Source organism: Felis catus, chromosome A1 (assembly GCF_018350175.1).
Source record: "Felis catus isolate Fca126 chromosome A1, F.catus_Fca126_mat1.0, whole genome shotgun sequence".
Taxonomy (NCBI): Eukaryota; Metazoa; Chordata; class Mammalia; order Carnivora; family Felidae; genus Felis; species Felis catus.
Window position 1 is genome coordinate 146,600,924 of NC_058368.1, and position 20,072 is coordinate 146,620,995.

Consider the following 20,072-nt stretch of genomic DNA (forward strand, 5'->3'; position numbering starts at 1 on the left):
TTGTGCCTACTCTACAGGAGCAAAAGTATTTGGTGAGAAGTTATTGGAAGGAGATAGGGCATGGGTAGCCTGCCCTCCCACTGTTTGGTCTGGCAAAGACTAGGATTTGGGGATTTTTTGTTTGTTTGTTTTTGTTTTTTATGAACTAAATGATAGAGCAGGAAGTAGTTGCAGTCAAGCTGCTTTGCTGGTGTCCCCAAGAGTGTCCTGTCAGACTAGGGGACGACAGCAGCAGGTGATATGGGGCTTATCAACGGAGATTGAGTTGCGGTGAGTGAAAGAAGCAGCACAGTTGCATGCACCCCCCTAGGGCAGGGAATTGCCCAGGGAGGGTGTCCTTTAAAGACTCCGGGAAAGTGCACTCGTGTCCCCTAGGTGGCCAGCACTGGGACACCTGACACACCAAGAGCATCAGCTGTCAGTCACTGTTATCCAGGGAAGCTTTAATGATCCCAAAGAGGATTATTATAGCAGCCGGTAACTAAGAGGGACTTGTCCCTTTCCTTCACCCTCACTTCTGTCTCTTCATGGCAGAAATGCTAAAGCCTAGAAGAGAGCAAGTACGGAGATCCCAGAGCAGCCTGCCCAGCCCTGCCCCATGCCCCTGTCAGGCAGGAGCAGGAAGAGTACAAACACGGACATCCGCCCTCCCCAATTCATGTCTCTTGAGCCATAGGCATAGAAGCTTTGGTGGAAGGAAAGCCTTAATTAGTATATGGGATTAGCATTTTGAACTACATAAAAATAGGCGTACATTAATGAAAAGTGTACAGATAGTTATGGAACCTTACTCCCAATGGGAAGGAGACATTTGACATAGCAGTCTGGGCAGCGAATGGAAACAAAACAGTAGCGTTCAGGTTTTTATTTTTTGACCTGGAATCTGCCAAATAACTTGGTTTCAAGCAACCTAATTTTTCATTCACCTTTGCTTTTTATTGTTCCCGCCTCCACTGTTTTCTAAACACCAGCCATTCATCTGTTTCCAGATTAACACTCTCCTCTCTTAGGTTCTTTTGTTTGCCATCTGTATCTACCATCTCTATTAGGCATATCGGGGCCATTTTAGGAACCAATTCCCAATTATAATCCAGTTTCCAGCTTAGTCCTCAGATGTGAGCACTCTCTTGAAATCTGCTTCCCCCTCCAAAATGCAATAGTCTTTATCAGAGTAGGTATTCTTTCCTATTTTATTGACAGCCTCATGTGCTACATGCCTCTCTTTATGAATAGTGTAAAATTGTGCCTTTAGACCTCAGAATACATTGCCTCAAAGATACAAAGTCAAGAATTTACACTGAAGAGTACAGAATTAACGGTATTCTCGTTTAAGACCCCCTTGGGAAAATGCTTTATTACCATTTGGGTTGCTGGATAATTGTGTCCCTCAACCACAAGGGGAAAAGGAACTTTCTTGGCCCCTAGAATGGGAGCTCACGTGAAGTCATGGGTGTTGGTCACACATAGTGAGGCCAGATGGCGGAAAGAGAGGGAGCTGGGTGCAGAGGGGGCATCTTTTCTACCTGCCACATTTTGGTTTCGGCCTTCCTTGTTTCTTCAGAAATCATTGTATATTGATCCCCTTCCTTCCTTGGAATCTCTCTGCCACCGCTTCTTCCCTTTCTTAGCCTCTGTAGAACACACTGGCCTCTTGGGGATTCATAAGGGTGTTTACTCTAGGGGAGGGGGTGAGCAAAGAAAGAAAAGGAGAGAGTAGATAAAGGGAATAAAATGAGTACTACCGTCTGCCAGCCTCCCATCAGCCTTCCCTTTGATCATTTAAACTTATTGGGGTGCCTGGGTGGCTCAGTTGGTTAAGGGTCTGAGTTCAGCTCAGGTCATGATCTTGTGGTTTGCGAGTTCGAGCTCTGCATCGGGCTCTGTGCTGACAGCTCAGAGCCTGGAGCCTGCTTCAGATTCTGTGCCTCCTGTTCTTTCTGCCCCTCCCCAACCCCCTACCCTCTCTCTAAAAAATAAACATTAAAAAACAAAATAAAATAAACTTGTGGTCACAATGTTAGGATCCTTCAGGGGGGATCTGTCCAAAGACCAATTTCTTTGGGCCTTTCTAGTGTTTAAAGATCTGGAAGCACTGAATCAACAGTCCTCCATTCCGTTTGACTTCAACTAAGTAGGAATAGGCTCTCTTCCTTCTACATTTCTCACCATTCACTATTGTTCACTTCTGTGTTCAACTTCATTCATTTGTGGTGTCCTCATGGCCTTGGTAAAGCATTTGAGTTTTCAGTGTTACTTGAGGCAGAGAGTATGTTTTATTCCTATTTTCATTTCTATTCTCTAATGATAGTTCTTAGGACATAGAACATTCTCAACAGTTGTATTCATTCCACATCTATTTTACACATATATATGGAGCACCTACTGTGGGCCGGGCGTGGTGGTAAGGAACTGTATATAATGTGAACCTGACATATAAAGACCCTACTCTCAACAGGGCTTCCACCAGTGACTACATGTCTAAAGAAGAAGACTTTGCATTAGGTGAATTTACACACTAGATCTGTGAGAGGGAGAAGAGGCACTAAGATTCAGACTAGGGATCCTGCAAATGAGGCAGCACTGGATATAAGAAAGTAGCCATGATGTGATCTTGGCATGGGAGGAAGACGGCTAAAAGGAAGGAGCCATGGATGTATTCACACGCCTCCCTGGTCTCTGAAAACTTACAGCCTCATCTTGCCCCCACCAAGGCAGGAAACCAGTGTGGCTAGTTCTGGGATTCTAGCCAGCCAAGTGGTGATTAGAATATTGAGAATTATAGCAAATGTGATCGGGATCCCTACTGTATCCCTCACCTTTATCATTTCCATGCCAACTGGCCCAATCACAGTCCCTAGATCTTTTAACTTTGAGAGACTTCTCTGGGGGTGCCTGAGTGGTTCAGTCAGTTAAGCATCTGATTCTTTTGGTTTTGACTCAGGTCAGGATCTCATGGCTCATGGCAGCACAGAGCCTGCTTGGGATTCTCTCTCTCTCCCTCTCTCTCTGCCCCTCCCCCACCCACATTCTCTCTCTCTCTCTCTCTCTCTCTCTCTCTCTCTCAGTATAAATAAATAATCTTTAAAGCAAAGCAAAACAAAACAAAACAAAATAAAACAAAAAGAGCCTTCTCTGGCCACCAGAGCCCAGTCTGCCTGCACTCACACAGAAGTGGCAGGGGATTAACACTTTTTGGAAAAGCCTTCAGCCAATAGCAAGTTGGTTATAAATCTCCCAGAAGGGGGGCCATGCATGTTCTCTACTGTTTCTCAGCATTCTTCAGTGAGAATCAGCTCCAATTCCCTGTAGTGACAACCTGCTTGAAATGCCTCCACTAGCCTCTTTTCCTTCCCTGTCTCATAGCATCTTCTCTGTAGGTGTTTCTTGGTCTTGACTCCTAAATGAGGAGTCTTGCCTCTGTGGCAACCCAAACTAAGACAGATACTGTGGTTTTTTTTTTTTTTGTTTTTCCTTTTAAATTTCTGTGTCAAATTACATTGGAATTTTGATAGGGATTGCACAGAATCTATAGATAGCTTTGGATAGTATGGACATTTTCACAATTTTAACTTTTCCAAGATATCTTTCCATTTATTTGGGTCTTCAGTTTTTTTCTCAAGGTCTTATAGTCTTCAGTGCATAGATCTTTCACGTCTTTGGTTAAATTTATACTTAAGTATGGTATTGTTTTTGATGCCACTGCACATGGGACTGTTTTCTTTATTTTTTTTCAGGTAGTTGTTACTATATAGAAATGCAACTGATTTTTTATGTTGACTTTTACTGAAACTTTACTGAATTGGTTTATTACATCTGAGAGTTTCTTGGTGATGTTTTTAGGATTTTCTGTATGCAAGATTGTTTCATCAACAGGGACAATTTTACTTCTTCCTTTCTGATTTAGATGCCTTTTATTTCTTTTTCTTGACTAATTGCTCTGGCTAAGACATCCACTACTGGGCTAAACAAGAGTGGTGAGAATGGACACCTTTGTCTTTTTCATGACCTTAGAGAAAAAGCTTTCAACCTTTCACCATTAAGTATGATGTTAGCTGTGGGCTTGTCATACATGGCGGGCCTTTTTAGCATATTGAGAGTAGAATGGTGGTCACCCGGGGCCTAAGGGTTGGAGGAAATGGGGAGATGTTGGTCAAAGCATAAAAACTTTCAGTTATAAGATGAATAAGTTCTGGGGATCTGATGTACAACATAGTGACTGTAGTTAACAGTACTGTATTACATATTTAAAAGTCACTATGAGAGTAGAACTTTAATGTTTTCACCATAACAACAACAACAACAAAATGGTAATTATGGAGATAAAAGATGTGTTAACCAACTTAATTGGGGTAAATATTTCACAGTATATACATGTATCAAGTCCTCACATTATACACCTTGAACATACATGATGCTATATGTTAACAGGAGAGAAGAGAGATAGATATTGTGTGAGATGATATGGGGAAAGGAGGCAGTCACAGGTAGCTACTTCCAGAGAGAAAAAGAGACAAACATTCCCAAAAGAGTTGCAGAAATGGGGGATGCGAAGGGCTATTACACATACTCAACTCCATTTTTTTTAATGTTTATTTATTTTTGAGAGAAAGAGAGACAGAGTGCAAGCAGGGAAGAGCCAGAGAGAGGGAGACATAGAATCCAAAGCAGGCTCTAGGCTCTGATCTGTCAGCGCGGAGCCTGACATGGGGCTCAAACCCGCAAACTGTGAGATCATGACCTGAGCTGAAGTCGGACTCTCAACTGACTGAGCCACCTAGGCACCCCTGAACTGGATTTTTGAGGATGCCTGTAAATTCGATGCAATATTTAAAATCAAATTATTTCAGGTTTGTGATGACTAAGAAGAATTTTTATTGCCTTGTTCTCTTCTCTTGTTCTCTAATGCCTACATTAGATACTCATATCCAACAGCCAGAGACCCTTGTATTCTTGGAGTGATCAATTTCTCTGAACTTCCTTTTCTTGTTAGGATGATATTTAATGCTTTCCTTCCACCATTCAACTTTGGTTTGAATTATTCACTCTAGAAGACCTTTAGAAACTTTGGGGAGCCTAGGTGGCTCGGTCAGTTATGCGTCTGACTTCAGCTCAGGTCATGATCTCACAGTTCACGGGTTCAAGCCCCATGTTGAGCTCTGTGCTGACAGTTCAGAGCCTGAAGCCTGCTTTGAATTTTGTGTCTCCCTCTCTCTCTCTCTCTCTGCCTCTCCCCTGCTGTCACTCTGTCTCTGTCTCTCTCTCAAAAATAAATAAACATTAAAAAAAAAAAACCCTTAAAATGCACCCTAAGTACATGACATCTAATGGACTATTTTTATTATGGAAAAATAAGAAACACAAATTTCTCTGCATACAAGATTAATGCCTGGGATTCAATGTCAATAGAATTGTGCATGCAAGTGATTTTCCAGTAAGAGAGATTTGTTGAGCTATCATTCTCCCCTGATTCATTTGTAGTCAGTGACATGTTTTTAAAAGATGGCTGATTAGACCAGCCAATGGGCACACACACACAAAAACGGTTGGTTTTTTTTTTCCCTTTAACTTCATTAGTCATTACATAGATAAATAACCTAGGCTACTCTAAGAAATTATTTTTTTCTGTAGAGATTACAAACTTTTTTAGGCGGAGAAGCAATTCTTACCTTTTGAGTAATGCCTGAATGCCTAAGGTCTAAAACAGTACACATTAACAGTGTTTGGTAAATGCTTGTTGAATTGAACAAAGAAAATAGAAATGAAATTGAGAGCCGTCTGTTTGTGATAAGTATTTGCTGAGTCTTATAGGTATTCTTCTCTAATTTTTTTCTTGATGCGTTATAGCAAATATTTGATGTCCTTTGAATTTCAGGGTTAAAATGGGATCATTCATATTTTTTGACAAAAGCGTAAAGCCTCTGGAATTCAACTAGTCCTGCAATACTTCTTACTGAAAAAACTAAAATGGAATGTCTGCTCGTTACTTCTGTGTCTTGTTCTGATACCCATACTAGAGTTCTCCAAACATTCTTCTCACTACTTAGAACTTCCTTTGTTTCCAGTCACACTTTCCACCTTTGCTCACCAGAGACAGTAATGCTGCTGTGGTGGCTTTTGGCTCCATCCATCGTGCTTTCATTAAACTTCTTGTCTCTGGGTCCCATTGTACTCTAATTAAATAAATGGAATCTGGTATTCACTGAAAATCAATAGCACCTGCAAAAGTTTTGCCTCTTAAGAAAACCTCCGCATTGTTCTCTGCCCTGCCACATAGACTGTAAACTTTCTACCACTTCCTTGTGTTCAGAAATCAAATTCTTCAGCTCATCTTGGTTCAGTGAGACAAAATGCTTTATAAAAAATGACCTATATTTCTCAGGTTGTGGAAAGGAAAGAAAAGACTTTGAGAAAGTGACTAAGGAGGAGAGTAAGGGTGATACTATCTCTGATTCAGTTTAGCTGGACTGCTTCATCTATGCCTTAATCTTTTTCTTTATAAAAATGATGACATTTTTGGTACTCTGCTCCAGAGCCTCCCGGGGGTGAGTGCAGATGTGCTGAGCCATTTGGCTGCCTTGTGGACCGACTCAGAGAGCCTCTCTTCTCCCTAATGAAGTCATCTCCTCTCGAAAGCCCAGCCTTTCCCATCACTCCATGTTGGGACTTGGCTTTGGCTTGCATAGTTCCGTCGTGATGTAGATGGTCTTCCAGTTAAGTTCTGGAATAATCTGCCCAACCATGAACAGGACATTTACAGCAAAGAAAAAAAAAAAAAAAAAAAAAAAAACCTTTTATTGGAAGCAACATTTTACTGTAACATTTTGATTTGGGGACTGGGGAGCCAAGTCTCACCCTGGGAAAAATCAAATTTTTCATGGCTTTCTAAAGATATTTGTCTATGTTTAATTTCTCTGAGTAATTTATATACTTCAGGCTAAAGAGTAACGAGATCGTCACCATCACTTTGCCTTTTGTAGAGTTTCTTTTATTTTTTAAAGAAGGCAGCAAAGACCTCATATTACTTCTGCATTTCCTAAAAAAGCAAAAAGCATTTAAAGTGTTGGGTAAAATATCTGTCCCTAAATTATAAAAAAAAATGAAATACAACAAAATAATGAAGCAATTTTAGGGGTTGGCTTCCTTTTTCTAGGCACTGTGAAATTCACTAAAGGTGAATTTTTTTAATGTCACCGTTTTTCACCCTCCAGAGAGGATATTTGCTCCATTGTGTCCAGGATCAGCCAGACCAGGGACTTGAAATGTGAACCTGTTTTCTGAACGTAAGTGGGACTGGAACCTTGTCATCCCCAATGAAGCAAAAGATGATACCATGTCTAAGAACACTTCACCTGATCAATAAAAAAGGAGAAGTCTGAAATGTGATCCTACAGCTCAGAGGGAGGTTTAGATGGAGATAATGAAATTCCCTGGAGACCTACCTGCCAGCTACACCTTTCTTGTTCAAGTCATTGGCTGGATGCCCCTGACCTCTGCCAAGTTCCTGAAGACAAGATCAAGGCAACGAAGCAAGGCACATAGACTCTGGCTTCTGGTTTCTTGTAGACACCAGCGCTAGCAATGATGATCTTGCTTTATCTATACTACCTGAGAGTATGGAATTTACATACGGAGCATCCCCAGTATAAGGCCATGATTTAAAGGGGGATACACAGAATGAGATTTTAACTGCTGTTTGATTCAGACTTGAGTGTAATGAACAAATTAGTTTTACATTACAAATTAGTGTAGTGGACAAATAAAAGTTACAAAGACACACTTTCCCATTCAAAACCTTGTGATATTTTTTCAGACATGGGAGAATCAGAAATAACTGGTCTGTCATTCTCTTTGTCTTCATGAAGAGAGAGAGAGGGAGACAGGGAGAGAGGGGGGAAAGAAGGAGGGAGAGGGGGAAAAGAGAGAGAGAGAGAGAGAGAGAGAGAGAGAGAGAGAGAGAGAGAGAGAGAGAGAGAAGGCCTCAGGGACAGTTAAATATAAATAATACAGCTGTAGACTCTATTCTGAACCTACCTTATATGTTTTCCTTTTTACTCCCTCTCCATTATAGGTACCTGAAGGGGAAAATCTGCCTTGGAGAAATCAAGCTGATATTCAGGGGTGTCACTTCATTTTAGTTATTTGACAGCCTGAAGAAGTGTTTAATTTTCTAAATAACGTTACAAACCAAACTAAAGGGAAAACATGTGGTATAAAGCTTTTCAACATTGTCCGTCTTCTGACGGGTGAAGTCTTCTTGAGAAAGTACCTTTGCCCAATAATACTGCTCCTCGGCCAAGAGTTGTAATGTCCATGGACATTATAAGGAACTATAAATGTTAGAAGGCTAGAGGAATACATTTGGCAAGATAAAGGAAAATATCTCAGGATGTAAGTAGTCTCTGACCCTTAATTTTTCTTCATGTTTTATCATGTAAAGATGGCATTACTTATAGTGACTGTTAATGTATTAACATTTCCTTGAAAATGGATATTAATCTGCTATTAGGTTTCCTTTGTAGGAATGTTTTACTTAGCTGTATGATGAAGGGAGAGCAGGGTAATAGAGAGATAATAAGCTTTTCAGATGGGCGGATCTACCACTTAGAAAGGACCCTTGGGCAAGACATATAAACTCTTCGGAACTCAACTAGATTTACTCAAATTTAAGAATGAGAACAATAGTATATACTTCGAAATGTTTCAGAGAAAGGTCTATCCTAATGCCTGCAGTATAAATTCCAATAAAGATTCTTTAATTTCATTTTTCACCCTTTTTGAATGAAGTGATCTTGATTATAAAGTTGTTCTGAGGAGCTCTGAAGAGACCACTGTACCCAGTGTGAGGAATTGTGTTGTGGTAACAGCTCTGCTTTTAATTGGGTGATTTTAGGAAAAGTCACTTTCTGAGGTTTAGTTTGCTTATCTGTTGAATCTAAAGGTTGAAATCCGATTCTGTTCTGTGACTCTGTTATTCTAAATATTTAATGAAATAGAACTTCAATGTTAAGAATAGTAGTATGATAACTATACTAAGAATAAATAAGTCATTGTCATTATCAAACAAACAAAAAATTGATTCCTAAATCCTATAATTAATAGTTACATTATTTACTGTCATGAGCTGATAAATATATAACTGAGAAGAAATGGATAACACACATTTTGAGAACTGAAATTCTAACAAAACTTCGACTTGTTTATCACTTAAAATGTAGCATCATGCAGAATGCATACAGTTTGCAAAAGAAACTTTGGAAAGAAACATGGTGGATGTGCATGTACAGAAGTCTAGGCTTCTGCAAGTTTTAAAGTGTGAGTGTAAGGCCCACCTACTCAAAGAAATTCAGAGGGAAACTCAACTTTTTTCTTTAATCCTCACTGTTGTGTTTGATATAATTTTCTAAGTAGAGACATCAGTGAGAAACATTATGAGGATGCTTCCATGTTTGTGTAGAAAGAAACGTTTGCTATCCATTCCAGTGTCCCCAGTGTTAAACTGATAGGCACCTTGGACTTATTTTCTTCCCATTGTATAAACTCATACTTGACTTCAAAGAAAAGGAAAATACAAAGTCCCTCTTTTCTAAGGGGCAGAAATCCTTTGTGCAACTGGTTGACCCTTGGCTCTCTAAGGTCCTATAGGAAATCTTTTGTAACACAATGCAGAGGACTCTTCCTTGTGTTGATGTTGTTTACATAGTTGGTGGGCCTGGCTGAAAACAAAAATCACATAAACTCATGAAAGATTAGGGTCCCATTTCCTGACCACAAGGAGGGGGATTGGTACATCCAAGCAGTCTGTTACTCAGAAAAATCATTAAATATTCTACCATGAGGGACACTTTGAAAAATTGAGAGAAAGGAAGAAGGAAGAAAGCAGAATCGAGACTTATGTACATTTGTGGCAGAGTAAGAGTTTAAATCCAACAAGGGATTTGCTTTGGGGAATTTACTGTCCAGCCCTTTATTACCAGGGTCTTTGTAAATTGTGCAGTGACGTTGGGCTCCCCTTTGGGCAGTTCCCAGGGAAGGCAGTTCTTACACTTTTCCTCTAGGTCTTAGAAGGATCTCATTTTCTCAATGTCTCTTTCAGGTTGGCAGAAGGCGCAAGAATGACACTTCCCTCAGATGGGACAGGCAGGCTCTGTGGCCGCGTAAACACGCTGTAACCGAGTTCTTTGCTGATTTTTACAGAGTTTCATTAGCTCCCAAGAAGAACTGAGGGTGCTCAATTGTCTAGTGCTGGCCTGCCCCACAAGAGCCTGGGGGCTCCTTTCCCCTAACCCAGAACTGGCAGCGCAGGGGGCGGAGAAGTGGGGGTGGGGAGGGGTGGGAGGGCAGTGGTTTCTGTGCACACAGCGCGATGTTACTTAGTGAGTCGCTGAATGGGGAGCGTTGCTGTCCCCAAGCCGATTGGTACTTCTTGTCAGGAAGAAACGCCGAGAGGTGGGAGTGCCTGGGGAGGGAGGCAGGCGGTCCCTACCGCAGGCGCGGGGAGCTGCCTTTCCGCCCCTCTGCCTGCTTTCCAAGCCTGGGCTCTTAGGAGTGGCTGAAGCTGCGGAGCGCTTCAGGAGCCCGTGAATGAACCCTCCTCCTCTTCCTCCTCCTCCTCCTCGCTGAGTCTCCTCCTCGGTGCTGACGGTACAGTGATATAATGATGATGGGTGTCACAACCCGCATTTGAACTTGCAGGCGAGCTGCCCCGAGCCTTTCTGGGGAAGAACTCCAGGCGGGCGGGAGCCACAGCCGCGAACATTAGGTGCTGTGGACAGGCGCTGGGACCGGGATCTGCGGCCAGCCCCGCATCCTCCTGCATCCTTCAGCACCGTCCCGCACCCTCCTCACGCTTCCCCAGGCCACCGCGCTTCCTATGTGACCCGCCCCGGCAACACCGAGCCCACTCGCTCAGCGCTGCGGTGATTTTTTCCCCCAAACTGCAATAAGCCGCCTTTCAAGGTAATCACGTTTCTTTTGTTCCCCTTAAAAAAAAAAAAAAAAAAGAAAGAAAAAAAAAAAAGGAAAAAAAGACGAGCGAGCTTAGAAAAACGAAGTACATTGTAATTGGTAGAACACTTTAATTAAAGCAAAGAGAACTAGCTGTAAGGCGAAGTTAAGAAAATATATGCACTTTAAAAATGCAGGTAACTTTCAGAAGGACGTTTGGAGAGAGGAATACCGAGGGACCGTGGTGCTGAAAAGATGCAGACAAAAGAAGTCCGGAATCGGGTGGGGGTAGAAGGACTAACGGAATTGGGGGAAGGGAGGGAAGAGAATTGTAGCGAACCCTTAGAAAAGTCGTGGGGTCTTGAGCTGGAGAGCAGGAGGGACCAATGGCACCTTGAGCTTTTTTTTTCTTTTCTTTTTTCTTTTTCCTTTCTTTCTTTTTCTTTTCTTTCTTCTTCTTTTTCTTCTTCGTCTTTTTTTGTTTGTTTTTTGTTGTTTTTTGTTAACCTGCTCGAGGCAAAAGTTTGAATGGGGACTCCCGAGACTTGCCCACTTGCAAGTCCCCGAAGCCGCCTTGGTGCGGGCCACCTGGCTCCCGGGCCCCTGGTGTGTGGTCAGTACCTGGTGTTCCTGGAATGCTGTTCCAGGGCAGCTCCTGACAGGACGGTCCTGCGCCCCAGCAGCCCGGGACCTGAGCGGACGTGACCCCCTCTGCCCGCAGGCAGTCTGGGAAGAGGTCCGGCAGGGAGATGGGCAGGGTCCCCCGGCTGCGTCTCTTTGGGGACTTGGGGGCTGTCAAGGCCCTCCTCGGTGCCCCAGGGTTCTTTTGTCCTGCGCGCGGAGCGCGGAGGACGGCCGGGAGGGAGCAGGGTATGGGGGTGGGGTTGTTGGAGTGCCGCGGAGGTCTGGGAAGCTCCTGGGCGGGAAAAGCTTGACTTGAATCATCAGAGATGTGCAAGAATTTTATCTCACCCAGAAGAGCGAAGTGGAGCCTTCCACTGTGGTCTCAACGAACAAACCCCGTGCTCAGAGCGCTCTGCAGACAAAGGTGGCGCGGGGACCCGAATCTCGGGCCTCTAGGACCAGCCCTCTCGCCCCGAAAACAGCAGTTCTCCTTTTTCTTCCATCTCCCCACCCCCTCCCAGCTCTTGGCCCTAGTTGAGCAACTTTACAAGCTAGCGGAGCGGCCGGGGAGAGCGTGTGCCGGGAGCCCCTGGGGACGCCCTAGGCTGGAGCGTCCCACCACCCTGCAGAGGTGTGGGCGCCTCCGGACGACATCCCTAGTACGCGCGGATATGGGGGCATCAGGGTTGTCCCGGCTCGCTGTCTGTGTCACTAGGCGTGGAGCGGCCACTGTGTTAGGCAGAGGAGAACGAGGTAGAAAAACAGTGTCATAGCTTAAACTATTTGCTCTCCTATCCAGCTGCGCCCCAGCAAGTCCTGCTTGTCCCCGGGAGATACAGCGGGAGGGAGGAGAAATCTACGCAACCTAGGGAGAGCTGTCCCACCGTGCGCACACCCACAGACTGAAAGACAGTCTTGCTATCTATGTCGCGTTTCTCATCTTTGTCTCTCCGTCTTCTGGCTCCATCTTCTCTGCCTCCCTTCCCTTCTCCCAGCCTTTGCTCAGTCTCTTGCGCTCCTACGTCCCCTCCCCCACGGCTGACAAATGAATGGCTAGTGTGAAATCCCTGCCTCCCGGATCGGCAGAAGCAGGCAAGGAGGGAGGAGCGAGAGAGGCTGGGAGCTCCCTCGGATCTGCCCCCAGTTGGCGTGCTAAGGGCTTGCAGAACCCAGATGTCTAGGAATAGGGTGTTTTGTGGCGGATGTGGGCGCCCCCTGATGGACAAGTTCAGCACAGGTGGAGGAAACCGATGCCCCCCCACCAAAAAAACCAAGGAAGCCACTTTTACAACCATACATTCAATGATGAAGAACCTTTAGTCGTTAGTTTTAAATTTAAGAATATGCGACGCAAATCCAGGGGTTTGAAGGACCAGGAATGGAGACCTTGCCTTTGTGAGGTACGGAAGCGCGCTTGCTCCCAAGTCCGCGGGGATGTGCTCACTGCTCTCAGCCAAGTCTGCAGCTTGGTGGAGAAGGACACATGGCCTGGGGCGGATCCAAGTTTTGGAGGGCTTGATGTTCAGTCTTAAGTATTACTTTCAGAAATATAGTACAGAATGCCTTACTTTTGGAAACTGTACTAAAGCCCTTCACCACTTGAACCCAATGCTAGGGCCCTGCCTCAGGATATTGCAAAGGAAAGGCCCCTAATCCAAAGTTTAAACTTACTCAATTTCAAAACACAATCGAACGTGGAATTTGCGGGGAAGAAGTGCCCCGGGAGGAAAAAGAAGAGAAGGGATGGGAAGAAGAAGGGGACGGTGGAAGAAGTGTAAGAAAGGAACAGAGATATGGATGAAGCATGCAAACAGCCAGGAGAAGGCCGGTAGGGTACGTTTCGAGGTTTGAGGCTGAATTTCGCGTCTCCTTTTGATATATTTTAAGTCCCATACGCGACAACAAACGCGACTGAAGAGGCATGCCAGGATGGAAGGAAGCTAGCCCTTTAGAGGGGTTGGGGCCGCCAGCCGACCCCCACTCTCTCAGCGGGCGCGGAGGTAGGAACCGCGCCGGGCGCTCCTCGATGCGCCGGAGTTCACGAGCCGCCGCCACGTGGGCTGGGACTTCAGCTCTCGGCCCGAGACGGGTGTGACTTGGGCTCAGAGACAACTGCTGCGCGGAACCGGCTGTCCGCCCAGCCTGAGGCTGGCGGGGCGCCTCGGGTCCCCGCCTAGAGGCCAATAAGGGCGGGGCCTTGCTCTTTCCGGAGGGCGGGGGTGGGGGCGGGGGCGGGGCGGGGAAAGGCGGGGCGGGGCGGGGCTCACTGGTGTGAGCTCCGTGGTCTCGCACCCGGCGCTGAAGCTGCTGGCTGCTGTTACAGGCTACCCGACTGCTGTCCAGAAGGTGCTAAACGCTCTTATTAACAGTTTGAAAAACATTTTTCTCGCTTCTTGGGAGTGGTAGGAGGAGTTTTTGCCTTTTGACAGGGAGGAAGTAAAGATATACTCCAAGCAGATTTTTTTTTTTTGGCAGAAAAATGACATGAGTTTATTCTGTGCTCCATATATTGACTTTTTAAATATGTTCAAGTCAGTTTGAAGACTATTTTCAGTCAATTACAGGACTGATGGAATTCCAATGAGCGCAAACATTAAGGGGCTGGGGGTGTAACTCAGGTCCCTGGGCATCAGGATCCTTAGCTCGGTCCCGCCCACAGTGGGAACTCAGCACATACTTATCAAACGACTGAGCTAGTAACCCCGGGGGAATGGGGCACAGTCTAGACGCTGCCACTTACACGCTGCATTTTAAACTCTCCTGCTTCCTCGCTTTGCCTCGGAAGAACGGGACTTTAAGTCTCTCTGAGATCTCAAATTTTCGTATCTAATTGATTCACGTTCCCTTTCTTTTTGACTCCTTCTAAAAGCTGTGACCTAAATTATTTTAAGCACTGCTTGACAGCTGTGCCAAACCTATCATGCAAATATTCATGTGAAGTCCTAAAATAGGATGTTTTGAGTTTAATATAAAAATGGGAAACCATTAGTGGAAGCAACAACTAGTTTCCTGAGATAAAATCTGTTCCCTGTTTGGAGAATATGTAGTTTGGAGGTAAGAGCATATCAAGCAGAAGGTCTCAGGGACTGACTTGTAGTGCTGATTCCTCAATGAAGAAAGGAATATTTCACAATTGTGTATGCCTGTCCCAACTAATACTGCAAAGGGTTCCAATGGATTCCAAAGTGATTGAGCAATGACTTCCTCCAGCAGGAAGTCCACAGTCCTTAATCTTATGGTTGGTGGGAAGAGGGATGAGATTAAGACAATCTGAGGATTTATGTCAGAACTCAAATTTTGTTTTGTTTTTCATAGTAGATAAACTAAAAGTTATTCCTAAATTGTATTTCCTCCTTTAAAAAACTGAAGTTTGAAAAGAATCTCTCTAGATTTAAATGTTTACACATGTAGGTTTCCTCTAATTCTCTGTGCTTACAAACTGGAGGGGAATGTCTCTGATATTCTAAGATACCTATATCTGCATGCTTGGAAATTCTGTTTGAAAGGACCTAAAAAGCTAACCTAAGGCTGAATATGATTAGTGTTAAAAGATATAGTCTTTGCTCTCTCTTTCCTCACCTTATTATTATAAGTACTTTGTGGTTGATAATTGGTCACTAATTGAGCTTGAGAGCACAGAGATCCACCAAGGCCGTCTCCCAGTAGTCATATAACCAAGCTCTTCTTTCCTAGTGCAGTTTAAGCCTTTTTGTTGACTTCATTCATGGACAGACCTCCCTGGAAACTGTATTTAAAATGGGATATTACCCTGTGACTGAGGCCAACTTCTCAAGACACATGGTTCTTTTGAGGAGAAGAATGAGTGAATATAGTTAGGCGATTATTTCACCACCCACCTAGAGAAACCAGTTAGGACTCACAAACACTCATTGTTGGGGGTGAGTTGCTGTAGTCTGAACAAACATGCTGATTGTTGCATAGGTCTCTACTTTACCAGAAAACACAAGGCTGGTACTCCCTCTGATTGGGAATCAGAACAAAGGGAAGTAGAGATAATTACTGAATTTTTGCTAGCTTCCTCTGACAGCCTAGGTTTAGTAAACTACACATATGCACACATATACATTTATGCATTTATATTGTATTTATATGTATTCTCTAGGTTTTTTGGTTTTATTGATTGATTGATTGATTGATTGATTTATATTGACTGCTGGCTTCTTATCCCTGAATGTGTCAGGGTGGTTGTGTTTCATTGGTCAGTGCAAAGTATCTTTGTTGAATGTGTTTGCCTGTTATGTTTCCTGAAACTACTCTGGATGGATCTGTCATCTATAATAGGTCATAAATGCAGATCTATGTTTAAATTTACCTGATTTCTGCCACTCTCTATATATCCTACTTTCTTCTTCTAAGAATTTTAAGGGGTGTTTATGTTTATAAAAATGAGATTACATAGCTTATTATAAACACATACATAATATGTAAGCTGTAATCTTTTTTTTTTTTAAATTACTGAGTTGCTATCACCTGTGGTGTGGTAGAATGATCACTGACTTGGAATCACAAAGCTTGATATCAAAATCTATTAAATGGATATATAGTTATACACATCAAAAGGGTGACTATCTCTGGGAAACTTTGGCAAATGAAAAACTATACAAATAAGTGGTGTTAATATATTACATCCATGGGACTCATACTGATATATTCTATAGTCTTAATAAAAACACCATTACCCAAATGACATATTTCCTACTAAATCCATAAAGTGAGTTAGATAGGGGCATTTTGCTTTAAAAATTGTCTAGTTTCACTGAACAGGAGACAGAGTCCAGAAATATACTAAAATGGACATGGAAATTCAGTGGATAAGAAAGATTATTCAACAAATGGTTTGGAAACAACTGATTGGTCCATTCAGAGTAAGAGTCAACCTCTACCTCATTTCTTATCCTCAGATAAAGTTAAGATAGAGCACGTATGAAATGTAGAGAATGACATTTAAAAAATAACTAGAGGTGGGGTGCCTGGGTGGCTCAGTGGGTTAAGTGTCGGACTTGAGCTCAGGTCATGATTTCATAGTTTGTGGTTTCAACTGCCCACCCCGCCCCCCTGCCCCGCCCCATGGGTCAGGTCAGGCTCTGTGCTGACAGCTCAGAGCCTGGAGTCTGGTTCGGATTCTGTGACTCCCTCTCTCTCTGCCCCTCCCCCGCTGACCCTCTGTCTCTCTCTGTCTCTCAAAAAATAAATAAATGTTAAAAACAAATGAATAAAAAATAACGAGGAAATTATAGGATTTTTAAAATAATAAAATAGAAATAGAGAAATCTGTTTTAAGCAAAAGTAAAGATCCAGGGGCACCTAGGTGGTTCAGTCAGTTAAGCGTCCGACTCTCAGTTTCAGCTCAGGTCATGATCTCATGGTTTCATGAGTTCAAGCCCCACGTTGGGCTCTGTGCTGACAGTGCGTAGCCTGCTTGAGATTCTCTCTGTCTCTCTGCCCCTCCCCCTGCTCACACTGTGTTTGTGTCTCTCAAAATAATAAAGAAAGCTGAAAAAATATTTTTTTTTAAAAAGGAAAAGATCCAGAAGCCGTACTAGAACAGACTGGTAGGTATGAGTAAATAACAAATTATTTACACAAAAACAAATAACACATTTGGAAAACATCAGCAACATAAGATAGACAAAGAGCTAATAACTCTTTGGATATAACAAGAACTTTTACAAATCAGTGAAAGACCACAGTCTATCTAAAAACTGTCACATGTGATATGTAGGCAGTTGGCAGAAGAAGAAATGTGTTTTTAGTCATATGAGAAATTGCTCATCCTCATCCATAATTAAAGAAATAGTAATTAAAAAATGATATGCTGCATTATTTTTTCAACCACAGCAGTAAAGATTTAAAAAGTTTGATAAAAATTTGTTTTGGCCAGGTTGTAGAGAAATTGGGTCTCTCATATACTACTGTGGCAATATGAATAGGTCCATCTTCTTTACAAAATAATTTGGTAATAGCTATCAGAAAAATTTAAAACTGCATATACTCTTTGACCCAGCAATTTTTATTCTAGATATTGTCATATAGATATTGGTACAAATATCACCCAAGATGAATGGACAAGGACAACCTTTGCAGCATTGTTTAATACAAAAATTTGGAAACACTGTAAAGGCTCCTCATAAGGCTCATCATCTATGTGCTTTGGTGAAAATAGAGCCTGGGAAAGGGAACAGAGAGTGCAGTGTTTTAGAGTAATGAGGAAGGAGTTAGGCAGAGAAAAGAGCACCACTAAGGGGCAATGACATGAAAAAGCTTAGTTAAGTCCAGCTTCAGGAATCCAATTGGAGGTTAATGATAAATTCACATGGGGCCATTGCTCCTCTGAAGTAAGTTCAGAGTTAAATAAGATTTCTTGTTTAACCATGAGATTTTTCTCTGCATTACAGTGATTCCTCCTGTGAGAAATCACCCAGGAGCAATATGATAGGTAGTACTCATTATATCCACCTTGTGGTTGAGATGTCCTGGACAATTGGTTGTCTAGGTTTACTAATTTGAAGACTAGAAGGCAAGAAGTCTGTGTCCCTAAGTCACCCTTTGCTCACCAGATCTTCCACAAGATTAAGGGAGAATATTAAACATCTTGGCCATCTTTCTTCAAGGCAGCCCTTCCTGGGCATGGCTCTTACCCTGTGTGCAAGACATGTCTCATGGTAGGAGTCCTATTGACCTTGTCTCTTGTGTTCTCCCAGGCAATTAAACAGCCTCAGTCAGCTGTGCCTTGATTGTTCAGTGACTTTCTCCTCTTCTCATTGACTACAGTGGAGTGAAGGCTAAATATAGGCACTGGCTTTCATATCTCTCAGGTCTTTCTTTGCAGAAAGACTTGTTATCACTAGCAGATTATGCTTACAAGACAGACACCGAAGAGCAAAAGAATAGAAGTGGGTGTTGGAGAGGTGCTAAAAAAAAAAAAAAAAAAAAAAAGAAAGGTCTTAAAAGTTTTTCTTATTTAGCAACATCAAATGCAGAAGGTAAACAGTGTGCCTTAACAACCGTGAACATGGACATAGCCTTAAGAAAATTAGAGAAATGGAATGAATGCCCATAGAGTCCCAGGAAGAGGCCACAGAAATATAGTTCTAAGGCAATTAAGGTCAGTAAAAACACTCTGAGATATTTACTAAAGAGATAAATGGCCATTCTTTAAATCAAGTGTTGCAAGCTCAGGTGCTTACAGGGAACAGGCATGGAGTAGAAATGCATGAGAAACCAAGTGGGGCCAGTGATAACCTTGAGTTCATGAAGCCAAGGTGAGAGGCTGCTCCTTGCCTAGTGCTGATTATTGGCCAGCAGGAATATGCACCTAGAATTGTTTGATCTGATTTTTCAAAAGAGATCTGAGACTTATTGTGAAAACTCCAATTTTTAAATGCTGGGAATTTATTGAAACCTATTTATACAAATATATTTCTAACATGACTGATTTCTCCCTTGTATTTTTAATGCACTGGCTTCCTTCCCTAGATTTGTCTTGGAGCAATTTTAAGGCAAGCAATGAGTACATTTGTTCTGTAGAGACCATTTTCCTCCCTCCCTTAAAAAAGGGCACTTTTATAAGGGTGAAGGATGGCACAAAACGTTAGACTTGGAGTATCGGTCTTAGAAAATTAGGATGCAAAAGACCCATCCCTGGGTCAAGGTCACGCCTTGTCTGATTTTGTTAGGAGATCTGACACTCCAAATATTGACAAAATCAGATATTATTGTGTCATGGTACACATTCAACTGGACTGGTTTAAATACATTTCAGGTGTTAATTACCCTACATGCCCACATTCTTAAGAGATTGTTGGCACTTCTCTTCAAAGTGTGTTTCAGAACTGGTAAATAGAGGCATTGGTCATGCATTTGGCCCATAAACCTTTCTCAAGCATCTACTCTGAACCTGGCACTGTGGAATATTGTGGTAATTAGCAAGTTGAACGTGATACTAGGTCTGTTCTACAGAGACAGCTGTTCTACAGAGGAGATAAAACATGTTAGTTTACAAGTAATAACTTAAAGCATATAGCAATAAGTTATATGGCAATTTATTGTAAGCATAAAGTTATACACTGCTTCTATAATGGTAACCTAGATTATAATTTTCATATCCAACAGGTTCAAATACTTCTCTTTTTACTATTAGTGATATGAACACAGAAAGAGAACATCTATAGAAAACCTTAATTAATAATTTTAATAAGAAATATTGAGTACTGAATACACTGTATCACTGACCTATATTTCATATGCATTATTTTATCAATCCTCACGTTCACTCCAACAGTTAAGTACTACTTTTCATAATTAAGAAGTTACTGAAAATAAGAGAGCTAGTCACTTATCCCAAATCACAGAGTATTAGTAGAAGATTCAGAACTTGAATTCAGGGTTGTTTGAAAATGGAGACCAGACTTTTAACATTATGATTATAAAATAAAAGTTTCCTGAAAAAATAAATAATTTCCTGAATAAATAATTTCCTACCA

The 20,072-nt window shown here is 42.4% G+C and overlaps 1 protein-coding gene and 1 long non-coding RNA gene across 5 annotated transcripts in view; both read left to right on the forward strand.

The window, feature by feature from the left end:
- Positions 1-6,842: 6,842 nt before the first annotated feature.
- Positions 6,843-10,299, forward strand: LOC123384973. The gene is made up of 3 exons (XR_006596849.1): positions 6,843-7,280; positions 8,069-8,388; positions 10,094-10,299. It is a non-coding gene; the product is annotated as an uncharacterized LOC123384973 (long non-coding RNA).
- A 133-nt stretch (positions 10,300-10,432) lies between these two features.
- Positions 10,433-20,072, forward strand: part of VCAN (versican) — a 120,937-nt gene continuing 111,297 nt past the window's right edge. The window contains exon 1 of one of the 4 annotated variants that reach the window (XM_045033290.1): positions 10,433-10,956. The gene's annotated coding sequence lies outside the window, so the exon portion shown is untranslated. The remainder of the gene's footprint in view (positions 10,957-20,072) is intronic. The other 3 variants (XM_003981130.6, XM_003981131.6, XM_003981132.5) reach the window with 3 other exon arrangements.